The sequence below is a fragment of the Macrobrachium nipponense genome, chromosome 8, assembly GCF_015104395.2.
Source record: "Macrobrachium nipponense isolate FS-2020 chromosome 8, ASM1510439v2, whole genome shotgun sequence".
In the NCBI taxonomy this organism is placed as follows: domain Eukaryota; kingdom Metazoa; phylum Arthropoda; class Malacostraca; order Decapoda; family Palaemonidae; genus Macrobrachium; species Macrobrachium nipponense.
This window is the reverse complement of record NC_087203.1, coordinates 62,212,735-62,229,503: the sequence shown is the minus strand read 5'-3', so window position 1 is coordinate 62,229,503 and position 16,769 is coordinate 62,212,735. Positions and strand designations below refer to the sequence as shown.

General features: G+C 34.2%; 1 long non-coding RNA gene across 1 annotated transcript in view; it reads right to left on the bottom strand.

Moving 5' to 3' along the window:
- Positions 1–876: 876 nt before the first annotated feature.
- LOC135223272 (uncharacterized) overlaps positions 877–16,769 on the bottom strand; it is a 93,463-nt gene continuing 77,570 nt past the window's right edge. Inside the window, exon 3 of the long non-coding RNA XR_010316452.1 lies at positions 877–937. This is a non-coding gene — a long non-coding RNA (uncharacterized LOC135223272). The remainder of the gene's footprint in view (positions 938–16,769) is intronic.

The window sequence follows — 16,769 nt, the reverse complement described above, 5'->3', positions numbered from 1 at the left end:
AGAGAGAGAGAGAGAGAGAGAGAGAGAGAGAGAGAGAGAGGCAACGAAACACACACACGTATTCTGCAACGTTGACATATTTTTGAGGCAGCAGCTAAGGAATGAAAGTGGCAGGGTTTATAATGTCTGGCTTACGTATTTTTATGAATGCTTATTTGTAAATACCAGAGCAATTCATTAGCGTTATTTATAACAGCATAAAGTTATTAAGGAAGTGACAGAAAATAACAAAGACGATTATGGCGTTATCAACCTAGGTCTCGCTTCTAATCATCATCTACTTGCTCAACATTATATTCTGCAATTTTTGAGCAAGTCGTGAGTGACCAGAATGTTAGAAAAAAAGAAAAAAAAACATTATCCCGGTAATTCTTAGACTGTTTAACATGTAATGTAAAAGAAATTTTTAAATGTAAAACTCACACACTTATGCAAAATGTTTAACTTAATTAATTTTGAAGGTCATAAGGCTAAAGAGACAAACTTATTCATATACATATTTCTGATGATAAATTACATATCTATACCATATTCTTTTTGAAATTCATCATAAGAAAAAGTGATACACACACATACGTAATACGCACATGCATATACATATATGTATACACATATCTATACACACACACACACACACACACACACACACACACACACATATATATATATATATATATATAATATATATATATATATATATATAATATTATATATATATATATATAATCAGTTTCTTTACGATAAAGCACGCAAAGATCATCTTACTGTTTATTCAGAACAGTAAAATATAAACTTTCTTGGCTTGGCACCATGTTTACACAGATTTCATTCTGATAAAGGTTCACTGAAATCACGACGATGATTAGCAGAAACTAACCTTTAACGGTTGACAAGTAGACAGCGATTGGCAGTTCCTTCATCAATCCCGGAATATCACCTGTCGGGAGAAACACACTACCTTAAAAGCGATCACTCAAGAATATTTGTTGGGAGAAAAATGCACTACGTAAAAATTCGTCTGTTAAGAACAGTAAAATACAGGAAGAAAAATACACTGTATGAAAAATGCTCAATGATAACATTTCTTACTTCAGAATTATAGCTTGTTCAGAAAAACGCTACAATTAAATTCGTACTTTAAGAAATATTTTTTGGAAGAAAAATAGACTACGTTAAAATTTGTTTCTTGAAAATATTAAATATAGAGAGAAATATACAATGAGGAAAATGCACAATAATTAAATTTGCTTCTCGAGAGAAATTATTTGTTATAAAAAAACGACCCTATGTTAAAACTTGCTACTTAAGGAATATCATCAGTTGGAAGAAAACGCACTTTAGTGAACAAAAGTAACCTTTTTAAAGAGAAAAGTGTTACTGGTAGGAAATATCCTGAACAGATATAAAATCATGATTTCTGCATGTCAGTAATACCAGAGATCCTACCGAGAATCATTATCTTTTAAGAATTATGAACAGCAGGGTTGCTGTAAATTCTAAAGGGAGGCAGATGGGACTTGGAGGTAAAAATATTTAATTACCAATCAGTAGAAAGAGTAAACACATGACAAGAGGAACGTATTCTGCAATAGGAACAAGGCAAAGTAGGCGTCTGTCTGTACTATACGAATGTATTTCTTTACACGGAGGAAAAAAAAGGTGCATCTATCAATCTTCGTTGAATGTATCCTCTATAGCGAAGAAAACCAAAATGGTTGCTAATTAATTATGCCACAATTTGTCATCTGTCATGGGAAATATAATCCAAGTATCCTCTGAAAGCAGAGAGCACCGGAAGTAGACCTTTATCAAATTTAATAAAAAACGGCTGACAGCCAATTTCCTCGTGAAATCTACTCATTTCGGAGACAACCAAAATAATGAAAAAACGATTGAAAGTCAACCCGGTAGGTAAGAAACCTTCGTTACTGAGGAGAGGTGACTACATCTCAATGGAATTGGAATGTAGGAATTAGGCAGATGCCAAAAACTTCGACCTATGAGATCATTCAACATTGAAAGGAAAATAAAGAATAAAGGATGTTGTAAAGGTATAACAGGAGGAAAACCTCGCAGTTGCACTGCGAAACAATTATTCGGAGAGGGTGAAGGTAGGACAAAAGAAAGAGCATAAGAACGGAAGCAAAGTAAGAGGAGTCGAAGGAGTTGCACCTAAATACCAAAGGGACACTGCAAGGTACCTAAGTATTACCCAAAATGCACCGCGTGATGTGCAATGATGGCACTATCCCCCTACGAATGACTCTCATAGAGAAGATACCATAGAGGATGAAACCATGACACCCCCTACGGGGTCACTCTCAGAGAGAAGTATCCTATAGAGGAAGAAACCATGAACCCTCTACGGGGTCACTCTCAGAGAGAAATTTATCCATAGAGAAGAAACCCTCTATCTCTCGGGGTCACTCTCAGAGAGAAGTTATCCTTATAGAAGGAAAGAAAAGAAAACCATGAAACCCTTAACGGGTTTGCGGGTCACTCTCAGAGAGAAGTATCCTATAGAGGAAGAAACCATGACCATATTACGGGGTCACTCTCAGAGAGAAGTATCCTATAGAGGAAGAAACCATGACCCCCCACTTCGGGGTCACTCTCATGGAGAAGTATCCTATATGGGAAGAAACCATGACCCCCCCCTACGGGATCACTCTCATAGAGAAGTATCCTATAGGGGATGATACCATGAACCCCCAATGGTGTCCCTCTCATAGATAAGAATCCTTAGGGGAAGAAACCATGACCCCCCTATGGTGTCACTCTCATAGAATAATCCTAAGAAGAATCCTAACCATGACCCCCCTAACGGTGCACTCTCATAGAGAAGAATCCTAATGGGGAAGAACCATGACCTACAGTGTCACTCTTATAGATAAGAATCCTTAGGGGAAGAAACCATGACCCCCTACGGTGTCACTCTCATAGATAAGAATCCTTAGGGGAAGAAACCATGACCCCCCTACGGTGTCACTCTCATAGAGAAGAATCCTATGGGAAGAAACCATGACCCCCCTACGGTGTCACTCTCATAGAGAAGTATCCTATAGGGGAAGAAACCATGACCCCCCAACGGTGTCACTCTCATAGAGAAGTATCCTATAGGGGAAGAACCATGACCCCCCCTTACGGGGTCACACTCATAAAGAAGTATCCTATAGAGCAAGAAACCATGACCCCCCTACGGGGTCACACTCAGAGAAGTATCCTATAGGGGAAGAAACCATGAACCCCCCTACGGGGTCATTCTCATAGAGAAGTAACCTATATGGGAAAAAACCATGACCCCCCCCCTACGGGGTCATTCTCATAGAGAAGTACCCTATAGGGGAAGAAACCATGCCCTCCTAGGGAGTCACTCTATTAGATAAGAATCCTATATGGGAAGAAACCATTACCCCCCCTACGGTGTCACTCTCATAGAGAAGTATCCTATATGGGAAGAAACCTTGAGCCTACCTACGGTGTCACTCTCATAGAGATGTTATCCTATATAAATATAAATAGAAAGAAACCATGACCACCCCTACGGGGTCACTCTTATAGAGAAGTATCCTATAGGGGAAGAAACCATGACCCCCCTATGGTGTCACTCTCATAGAGAAGTATCCTATAGGGGAAGAAACCATGAACCCCCATACGGTGTCACTCTCATAGAGATGTATCCTATAGGGGAAGAAACCATGACCCCCCATACGGTGTCACTCTCATGGAGAAGAATCCTATAGGGGAAGAAACCATGACCCCCTACGGTGTCACACTCATAGAGAAGTATCCTATTGAGGAAGAAACCATGACCTCCCTACGGGGTCACTCTCAAAGAGATGTATCCTTTATAGGAAGAAACCATGATGGCTTCTAGTTAGTTCCATAAATTAATTAAACAACTGTGCATCAGTCATTCCCACAAAGGAAAATCACATTCTTCCGTAAATCCAAGAGAGTTCTTCATGTCTTGTAGTTTCGTTTAACAGCTAAAGAACTCTCAAAATCTGACAGGAAACAAAGTACAAATTACCAACAGTGACAAGACATGTATGGTTAAACAATCTTTACTTGACACTCTACTATAATATATATATATATATATATATATATATATATATATATATATATATATATATAATATATATATATATATATACAGACCTTCTTGTATTGTTCTTTTCTCGTATTATGTCAGTATCTGCTCAGTAAAGGACTTTAATGTCGAAAGATCTTGCAGACCTCCTTCGTGGCATTTAATCTTATTTATGGATTTATCACGTTCCTAACTTTCGTGATTCAGTTATACATATATATATATACATATATATATATATATATAATATATATATTATATATATATATATATATATATATATATAATATATATATATATATATATATATATATAGGTATAAATATATATATATATATATATATATAAATATATATATATATATATATATATATATATATATATATATGTATGTTTGTATATATATATATATATATATATATATATATATATATATATATATATATATATATATATATATAAATAAAAAAGCCTAACATTTTCCATAAAAAAGGAATGCCTCCGGAAGCAGAGAAAAATGGCTAAAATAAAATTAACGAAAAAGAAAAATCCCGCCGCTGTGAACTCACACCGAATTTTTATGAAGTTCTATAAGGCAGGAAGGTTTAAAATTGAATAACTCGACGTTTGCAGACGGAGATAAAGTAATGGAGGGCGAAAGTTTTCGGACCCATTCCTATCCATCTACAAAAGGGTTGCACTGATCCACTTACATTACACATCACCGTACTTCCTATATTTATTGCTTCTCTCTCTCTCTCAGTCTGCCACAAACACACACACACATCTATCTATCTATCTATATATATGTATATATATATATATATATATATATATATATATATATAATGAGACTTTTAAATTTGACCTAGTCAACAAGAACGCTAAGATCGTATCCGCTTTGTAACTATGTATACAATCCAGATGAAAGGCTGAATATATCTGAGGAGTTGCTCATAAATAGTCACAAAATGGGCAGAGCATGACACGGGGTTACTCAATCCATTGGCCTTGGTATTTAAATAGAACCAGATACGAAGAATGTTTCGCTACAAAGCTTCTTTGGCCATTATTCGGGAGCCGCTCAAGTAGAGGCCGGAGTATTTCCAACTTGAACCGTTTACCTTGCAAAGTCCACAACCGCTGCCGACTGCCAGAGGGAAGAACCAACGACAGTGGCGAAGCTGGAGCTTCCCGAGATGCTGAATCATAATAACGATGTCGTAAACAAAAATACCTCACACGAACTTAAACCCCTGGAAGGAAACAGTATCAAGAAAATGGAGGACAGAGGCGTTATGGACGACGGGGCGATAACAATAACGAAGCTCTGGGAAAGTAATGACGTTCATAAACACATTCAAGTGTCCTTACAGAATCCCCGTAATATAGCTAAAACAGACACATGATAACCATGGTTTCATATTCTCTCATTTCCTTCCCTAATTAAATAGAGACCTTCCCTTCCAGCGTCTTATTAAAGGAAAGGAGCTGCCCTCCATTGGTTCATTTGAATTTTGAATTTGAATTTGTTTCCGTTGATTAAGGTGACAATGGCTCCCCTACCCAGCCGCCTCCTTCCTTACACGTCCTTCCTTCCTTCCAATGGCCCTCACCCCTCTGTCCCTCCCTCCCTCCCTCCCGCCTTTCCCGCGTTGTCATTGGTGGAAGCCCTCCTAAGTGACCAATCATCGTCTTCCATTTACTGGCTATTTCATAAGGAATGGTGATGACATCCCAATGGAATTTAACCTTTAAAATTTCAATTTTCTCGACGGGCAATTACGTCATTCGAAGTCTTTTGAAGTTGTTAGGCCTATGTTGCTACGTACTACTACTCTGTCACTCGCGTATTCTCTGAATTACTTAGTGTCCATTTAACCGTAGACAAGCGGAATGCCAAAGTTAAAAATCATTCGTAATCAAGTCTACCGGAATAAGTTCCCTGCTGTAATTTGATATTTGAGGAAGGAAAAGAGTTGAGGATATATATCGATTATATACCACTCGCGCTTACTGCACGTAGTACGGACATCCAACCAATGGTGCGGCTAATTCTGTGGCACTGAATGGGGAGATTCATATATTACCGAGGAAGAGGAAATATTTTTTCTCGTTAAAAATAAAACAAACAAAAAAGCACCTAACGGAAAATAGAAAACTCGTACTATTTCAAAAGTGTCAATGTAATAGCAACGTGGGGAATAGGCCCTAATTAACACTGAAGGATTATACCTGTTCCTATTATGACATATTTATGATTTTTGACGATATCTTTATCTATCCTCACAATAAGTAGGCACTCAACTCCGCTGAAACATTCTTTATATGATAATGGGTTGAACTGAATATAGAATTTAGACTAAAGGCCAAGTACTGGGACATATGAGGTCATTCAGCGGTGAAGCAGAAATTGACAGTAAAAGGTTTGAAAGGTGTAACAGGAAGAAAACATCGCAACTGCACGATGAATCAATTGTTAGGAGAGGGTGGACAGTAAGGTGGAAGAAAGGCAATATGAAGGAGGTACAGTAAAACGAACGAAAAGGGTTGCAGCTAGGGGCCGAAGGTACGCTGCAAAGAACTTTAAGTAATGCCTATAGTGCACCGCATGAGGTGTACTGACGGCACTATCCACCTACGGGTTTTATATGATAATGGGATTTTAGCCTTGTTGCTCGAAACTGTTGACGACGCATTAAAAAAAAAAAACAATCAACACTCGATGGAAACATTACATATTACACTCGTGATTTGTATAATACGGGGATAGTATTATACTATAGTAACTATACCTAAGACAATTATTCGTGTAGTTTTTCCATAATAAATAATAAGCGAACTAATAAGAATGCCTAAAAATATATGCTGCTCACTATATATCAAATACTTGATCACATTTAGATGGAAAAAATTGTAACGCTGGAAAGAGATATTTTATATAAAAAAAAATGAAGTGGTATAGCGACTTGGCTGTTGTGCATCGAATACATTGCAAATGTTCCTTTTCAATATTGAAAAAGGATATATATATACATTTATATATATATTATTATATATATATATATATATATATATATATATATATATATTATATATATATATATATATATCCGTATATATAATATATTATATATACATAATTTGAAAATTATAGCTAATATATATATATAACATATATATATATATATATATATATATATATATATATATATATATATATATATTGTATATAATTTTTTTTCGAACGTCACATAAAGTAAACCAATTGTTTCCAGAGATATCATGCAAATTTACATATTTTAACGTTAATTTCAGTATCATTATGGTTAAGAAGTGACTGGCTTAATATTATGTACATGTTCTCTAATAATTTATACTCCTTACATGGCCAAGTTATGTAGCACAGCCCAACCTACTATAAGATGCCGTAGCATATGGAAAAAGCTAACTATAGCTTAATTTTACCTGCCCAGTGAGGTGATTAACAGCTTTCCTAGGGCTGGCTCGAAGGATTAGATATTTTTTACGTGGCTAGGAACCAATTGGATTCGTAGCAACAGGACCTATAGCTTATTGTGGGATCCGAAGCGCGTTATATCGAGAAATAAATTTCTATCACCAGAAATAAATTCCTCTGATTCCGCGTTGGCCGAGCGAAGAATCGAAATTCGGACAACTAGATTGGTAGGCGAGCGCGAAAACCACCCGTCCAACTAGGATTCATAGCATATGGAATAACTGATTTTGCGGAAGAGCCAAATCAGTCTCAGGTAATCACGAGATAATCAATTCCCAGTTTACAGGAAATAACTTTGATTTAGAATGAGTAATTTTGACTGTGACTTCTGGTTACCTCGGTGAACCTCCAGAGGAGGACTCCTGGGATGATAGAATGAGCGACCTAGTTGGCTAATTAGGGGAGTTTCTTAACGCAACTGTCGAAAATGCCATTTCATATTACGAACAGGCCAATGGCCATTAACTCCTCACAGTAGGGCCGATAACGGTTCTCAATGCTAGTCTTGTGATCACGTTGGAACAGCTGGAGATTGTAGGGGACGCCTTTACTGGGATGGCGGGGTGTACCTACCTCCCTTCATCATTATTTAAACTGCCTTTGGGAAAAGTTAACGCCATTCGGTAAATGAAGACAATTGCCCAAGTTCCCCTCGATAGTTCTCCTCGGAGGGGCTCAAAAATGGGAAAATAATTGCTCTTGTATCACTCGTGGGTAAAATCATATCGAGTAGATTTCAGATTAGAAAGAGGGAATGCGCTCTTGTTGAGATGGCGGCAACAAGAGACGAAAGAAAAAAACGCAAATAAAAGACACTTTTTTTTCGACGACTAAATATTCATTTATTAAGACACACTTATTCCCTTCTATCGAATTCACTGGGCCGTGGGAATACTTTGCTATCGAAAGGATTTTTTTGTACGAGAGAACACTCTACGCTGTTGGTCTCGAGAATACTTCCATTGAAAGTTGTCTCGCCTGCCGGTATATTAACACAATATTTTGTATGTATATGTATATTAACACAATTTGTTGTATTTGTTAGCTTCCAATAAAATTTTAGACTACTAAGAAATCCGAAGACGATACATAAACAATGCATTACCTCTGATGACGTTAGAGGCTATAAATTATGCATTCAGGACGCTCAAGTAAAACATTATAATAAAAATACTTTACTATGACAATATCGCAAGGTGACTAAGAAGCAACTTGACAAGTATCTCAGCATGTCGCAACGCTATCACTTCCACACACCAATGATTGTTGTTGTTCTCCGATGCTGTTGTTATATTTGTTGTTGTTTCTCACATGAATAATAATGGATCTTGTGTCTGGAGTGCTATGCAATCTCAGCAAGCTTGCAAACACTAACTGCTCGCTATAGGAAACAAAATTTCTTAAATACAGAGAGAGAGAGAGAGAGAGAGAGAGAGAGAGAGAGAGAGAGAGAGAGAGAGAGAGAGAGAGGAATCAGTCACAAGGGACGTTTGGTAAAGAAAAAGTATGTCACATATCGTTACGGATTTTCTTTTAATTTAGAAATAATATTAATACTAAACATGGTCTAGGACAGAATCTAATTGGTCCAAAAATCAAACACACGGCAATGTTATAAAAATCCGCACAAAAAGTCTGCCAAATATTTCGGAGCAAATGCTGCCAATTACAGCAATTCACGGAATGGCACCTGAAAATCTCCAAACTTTCACCGGGAAACAAAGCTACAATGTTACCATGAAGGGAAAAATGGAGTAGAAGCCATTTTTACACTTAGATGGTCAAACGGGCAAAGCAAATTGCGCTGGTTGTTGACGATTCATTTCTGCGAATGTCACGAATCATCTACTCTTTAACAAATACCTGTACTATACATTCACTCGCTATTCGTCTGGATAATTGGGAAAATGTTCTTGCATGTAAATACACACACGCTCACTTACATCCTACGAAATTCAGTCTCCATTTTTTTTTTACAAGTGAATGTACTGTACGGCATCTGTAATAGAATCACTATTTCTGCAGTTTAATATGTATGAAAAGAACTGTCTATACGCACCTGCACATGGCGACGAATTTGAAGATAAACTAAAGTGAGTTTGGCGCTTCTTCAATTCCATATTATTAAAAAAAAAAAAAAAAAAAAATATAAGCTAACATAAGTTCGCTCAGTATATTAATAAAATTGGGGCATTGACGGTATGTTCCATATAATGTCAATCTCAAAACCTTTGCGCTACAAAAAATATGACGCTAATTTTCAAATTCCTTTCTAACGCAAAGTTTCCTTTGTACGAAATTTTGAAAAGAACATTTTTGGACCAAGAGGTCTTAGGATTGTAAGACAAATATACCCTTACTAAAGAAATAATTTCCATTTCAATATACCACTCTTTTCGAAACTGCAATAAAGGTGCTCATTTTTTTTTTTTTTTTTTTTTTTTTTTTTTGCAAAGCAGACTTCTAAAGCTGCCTTGTAAAGATGTGAAAACCTACTGAAACTTGCAACACACGTTACGACACCAGAGTGAGCAGCAATGGATGGGAACGAGGTCAGAGAGTGATACTGTTTCAGAGTGAAGTAAAAATGCGTTAAATTTTTTATTTACTAAAATAATTTTGTTACTCTTTTTTTTTCGAAGTCATTCAGAATAATAATGAAAAAATATATTAATAAATGAATTGATGGAGCATTTTCAAATTCGAACAAACTCGTGCCAGATTTAGTCATTTTTCTTAATTAAAAGAAAAATGGTTAATGCAAAATGTATTCCATTCATAATGAAGAAAAAAAACCGTCCTTGGCTAATTTCATCTGCCAATTTGTGATAAAAAAAAGATCTTTTAATTTTTCCCAGTTCAGGAACACAAGAAAAAATATAATTACAAACACACGGTCAATTCTGCTACCTTTGGTAACTAAATCTGTGAAAAATCAATGCGGAGTTTTATAATTAGAATATAATTTCATGGAAACTTTCATTGCATTTTGCTGTACCTGTGAAATAGAAAAAATAATATAGACAAGTTAAAAAAAATCCAAGTAATTTTGTCTGTTAAATCATTACTAGAAAACGCCGAAGCAAATATTGGAGTACTGACAATAATTGCATGTAGCCGTGAATAAAAAAAAATGTAACATAATTAAATCGAGCAACTGTAAGTAAATGTGAATATTTTAAATTAGCAGTTAACTACATACGTAATTTTCAAAATGTAGCAGTGAAATATAAAATACTTTTGTAAACTCCACGGAAAAATTACAATTAATGGTAACTCTCGGATTAAAAACGTAATAATAGTGTGGCAAATCGGTCTGCCCTGGTCTGTCTTTGTCGACTGCGCTTCCTTTTTTTTATTGCATTCTTTCTTCTTTTTGTTTTTTGTTTTTTTAAGCGTATTCAGCCTTTAGCTTCCGTGGCATCCGGCCCAATTACGTGAACTGACGTTGAAATCTCGTGGAGGGTTAAGTATTTACTGCACATAACCATTGATCTAACCTGACCTAACAAGTCGCACAATGCTTAATCTGACCTAACCCCGCCTCACAATTACTGCCTTACCCTTATAATTTTAAGTTTCTGTGGTCTTATTATTAGTCCGTCTATACCACAGACGGGAATACTGGTTAACTTTGATAATATTCTGATAATAATAAAAAACAAATCACATACAAAGGAGGCTAATCTTTTAAAACTGATAATACCAAATTTCTGCAATCGTATTATTCTTCAATCCAAATGAAAAACAGATATAATAAAGTGTCTAGTCTTAACATTCTGATATAAATATGTTACTATCTGGGTCAAATAAAATATGTGCATCATTTCACTAATTTAATACAATGGGTCTAGCTCTCATTTTTTAAACTTTATTCTCCCCTAGTCTTTAACTTCCTAGTCATTGTCTCCCTGGTCTTTTAACTTTGAAAACTGTAAGCCTCTTTACCGTTCAACTTTACGAAAACGCATGTCTCCCTGATCTTCTGTTCTCAAAACAATTTATCTTTCTATCCATTCGCTTTTAAAAAAATAATTGTCATCAAGAAAGTATGTCTCTCTAGTCGCTGACATTCAAAACAGTTTGTACCCCAAGCTGTAAACTTTCCAAACAGTATTTCTGCAGTCTTAATTTATCATAATAGTATGCCTCATAAATCTTTCATTTCCAAAGCAGTAAGCCTTATAACTCTCATTTTCAAAACAGTATGCCTCATTATGTCATTTAAAAACTATGCCTCATAAGTCTTTCATTTTCAAAACAGTATTCCTCATAAGTTTTTCATTCTCAAAACAGCAAGCATCCCTCGCCTTTCAGTTCCTGATGAACAGCCTCTCGTTTATCTTGAGAGGTAAAAATGGAGACTTGTTCGACGCTTAACAACAAAATATATGCTAACAACAAACGGATGCAAGGCAACTTGATCGCAGACAAACAATTACGTTCACGGCTGATAGAATGGAAGTCAATAAAGAACCGGAGAGGAGTATTTGAAGCACGAGAGAGAAGAGAATGATTTTAGCCATGAGCGAACAGGACAACCTCTGGCGCGAGAAAATACAGCAAGATTTTTCTGCTTGAAAAGAAATACGAAATTAGGGGCCACCAAGTATTAAAACAAATGCATGAGAAGAAAGATTGCTTCGTGAAAAATAGAAAGTTGGGTAAAGCAGCAATAAAAAAATGTAAATGAAGTAAATGCTAGTAAAGTATACGAAGATCTACTTTTATGGCAAAATCTTTTAATTAGTAGACCATCAACAATGATATACTAGAAAAAGAAAAAATCATTAGAAACTATATATGATTTTTAGCCATTAATCGGAAATCAGGATGTCTCCCAGTTATGAAAACACAAAAACCTAAATAATATAAATAATGAAATATATGAAACGTTTTTGAAATGAAAAACTTACCAAGTTAGGAAGCCATCAACAATAACAACACAAAGACAATACTGAATAATAAGATAAAATAATTTTCAAGTAATGAAAAAAATGCGATATTAGTACAATACCCACAGCGAAAAGAGGAAAAAGTAAATTAAACAAAATGATAAAAGAAATCTAAAGTTTCATGGCATCCCTCCTCAATGAAAACTCAAAAAGGATAAAATAATCAAATAACAAGAAAAAATAGGACTGTTTTTCTAGACATGAAACAAATTAAAAGTGAAGTTGTTATTAAATGGAAAAAAAAACAATCAAATCCGAAAATTGGGAGATAAAAACAATAAAATAACACACCAAAAAGTAAATGTCAAATAATAAGTTAGAAACTTTTGTCAGGTTACAAGGAGTTTAAAGGAATCTTCCAGGCATAAGTTCGTGGTTCTTAGACCATCACAGTGAAATCGTGAAAGCAAACCATAGCCATTACTAGAAATTCTAGAGTTAATGCCTTTTGGCAAACAATCTAAACAGAACAACACCACAGGACACACCGAGTGACTGAACACAACAGTTAAGAATTAAACAATGGGACAGTTGAACGTGAACCTCGGTTAGGCTGGAGATAGAGAATAGTAATCCTACATAGCTCTTGTTTAAATAAAGTTGTTTATTATTATTATTATTATTATTATTATTATTATTATTATTATTATTATTATTATTATTATTATTATTATTATATACTGGAATAAAGAAAGAGATACACATTCAACCCAATAAAAGTGGGCTTTTTAAGACCAAGATTTTTTTTTTTACACCAATTTTTTTCTTTCAACATCAAGTTTGTTTTCAAAGATTAATGAAATTTCGTCCTTGCAGGTAGAGAGAGGCTAAGTAACGAGAGAAACAGGAGGAGAATGGAATCCCACACACTATGGAGGTGAAAAGAATAACGAGTTTTGACTTATATGGTGTTCGTGCTCTTTTGTTCTTATTACTGCAAAGATACATTTAATTACATGGAAAAAGAACTAAGCAGGGCGCGAATACATCGTCCAAATTATTATTATTATTATTATTATTATTATTATTATTATTATTATTATTATTACTTTAGAACAAGAAGTTATTTTTCTTTTTACAAAAAATGTAGAAGTAATAAGAAAGAATCTCTCCTAACATGGATGACACAAGGGGGAAACTGCAATCACCCTAGCTCAGAATATTCAACGTTTTCCGTTACGACGAAGGATTTTTCAAATAAATATACGTCAAGTAACACTGTACCATTTCCAAAATGTAATTATGATTGGGGGTTTAAAGGGCACTAATGAGCATCAGTGGCAAAGACCGAATAAAAAGAAATAAATTACTAGCCCTCCAGCACCCTCGGTATTCAGGTGAGACCTGGGGGATTACGGCGACTGGCGACTGATGCTCCGGTAGGTAGACCTATACCCTACGTACTACGACTCTAATAATGACAGGGCAACTACCGTTACCCAAACGGTCTCTAATGTGACTAAAGAGCGACATTCAAGCACGAAATAAGAAAGTAAAATACAGACATTTATTTCTGTTTTCCATTACGTATGAAGTTGGTACTTGGGACACTTAGACCTATCAAGTACATGTAAGGGAAACTTTTGACTTGGGCACTATGCAATTGGTTAACAAGCAGGTATTACTTATATTTCTTTATATATTTTGAGTTTCATCTGACGTTGAGGCCAAAATCTAGCAAACTAATGAAAGTGGTGGTTTTAACCCTCTTAACCGCAATTTCATTTTAAAGCCTCGTAACGGAAGCGGTGAAGGATAAGTAATTGGTTTACGTCGGAGGCCTCCTAATGATAACGATTAGGTAATACTGGAAGCGGTGATAAAATCATTAAGGTTCAGGTACACTATACGCTTTTACTCGCCAACAGAGGCTTAGTTATTGTTCAAACACTAAACAAACAAAGCGTGATCCCACCTCCAGCTTACTCGGGAAGCGTGCAAGATTTTCCACTGGCGCGTAAGTTGTAAACATTATATTCCTATCTTAACGTTAAGTGGTCTTCGTAATTAATACTCATAATTAGTGTTACACACACTAACAACACAAATTATACATGTTCATATAGTCTCAGTTTTAAGTGCATGGAAACACAAAATAATTGAACAGAAATATAGCCTCTAAATTCAGCACATCAAATAAATTTAAAGATGTTACAATCTACGGACGATAGACCGTTGTTTCAACAACGAAAATGGAAAAATGACGATATATTTGACTTGAAATAATTTTTCTGTACTGTTTAATATGCACATTATTAATTTATTACACTTTCATTCTAATAAATAAATCATAAATATCCTATCCACAAATTCCTCAACGCAACACCTTTCCAGACATTTTTAGACCTTTCCTAACCCAAAAACAACGGCAACAACACAAAACAACAACAAAGTAGTTTGTAAGCTAGTTACTCCCCGAGTAAGTGAAAAGAAGTAACATGTGGCTTTCACCAAAAATTGACATTACTGAAAACAGCACCAAATGTTTCTGGCATACTCCATGTAATCTGATAAAACCCATGACTTCAAACTGTAAACAAAACAAACCAAAACAAAATATAATAATTTCTTGGTATATGAAAGTATTTTACAGATCGTGGTGCTTTCCTCTGTTTTCCATTCAGGGTCATTTTTCTATTGAAATGACAACCATCAAGTCCCAGAACCCAACAACAGAGACTTGTTTTCGTGTGACACAATAAAAGAACCTTCCTCAGTACTGGCAACAGTGGAACTCGTCAAGCAAGTGAGGTAACGGGTTGCAAACTTTGACATAGTTTTTTTTAACTTTTTTATTACTCTACCTGATTTTCTGTTTAAAATAGCAATAGTCATGAAAATCTTATTATTATTATTATTATTATTATTATTATTATTATTATTATTATTATTATTATTATTATTATTATTACTTGTTGTTGTTGATTATTTAATGTGCAAAAGTATGATATATTGAGCCTGCAAAAGATTTTATAGAAAGATAAATATATTGTGCATTATGTGAATTTCTTTTTCAAATATCATTTTAGTGACAAAATATTCTTTTAACATTGACCTCAAACCTCATTAGTATGTTTATATACTTTATATATGTATATATACACACACATATATATATATATATATATATATATAAATATATATATATATTATATAGTATATATGTATATATGTATATATATATATATATATATATATATATGTATAATATATATAATGATATATGTATATATATATATATATATATATATATATATAGATATAATGTCGCAAAGAAGATGCATACAACAATGTAAAAATAAGCGTAAACAATATAGAATTTGAAAAAACCTTCTTAAGTAAAATTACCCTAAGGCTTTGAAATTCATTATCATCAAAATCCCAAAGCTCTGTTTTTTTTATTATTATCATTATTAAAATCTATTATCTTTAAACTCTTGAAACCTCCTCCGTGCTTACGCCTTCCATGTTGTCCCAGAATGACCTGAGAGAGAGAGAGAGAGAGAGAGACGAGAGAGAGAGAGAGAGAGAGAGAGAGGTAAAAGACTAATATATGACCCAGACAGGAACATATGTTTGCAAGGCTTCCAGAAGCGTATATATGTAAATTTGCGACACTTAATTGCAAACATCATCGCGATTCATACACGTTTTATTTCCGATATTAACCCACTCAAAATCCATCGCGGAGTAATAACGGTATTTTCACAGTTCAATTTCCATAACAATCAAAATAAAAACGGCTAAATAAAAAACAATTACCAAAAACTAAATTCTGCGACGGAGCTGTCCATTTCGTATTACATTGTTATTGAAAGTAATTTAGAATTTGAACATATTTATGTAGTGTACACATGTTTGCCACGAACCTCATATATATTTATATATATATATATATATATATATATATATATATATATATATATATATATATGTATACATATTTATATATATATATATATATATATATATATATATATATATTATATATATATATATACATATATATATATATATATATATATATATATATATATATATATATATATATATATATAGAAGTATAAAATAGATATATATTTTTATGATAGTGCCTTTAAAATGTAAATCCCTCCCAGAATTGTTGTGTTTAGCATTCTAGTTAACCTGTATTCTAAGTAATAGTGATAATTATTGTAGTATCGTATGTAAAGTATGT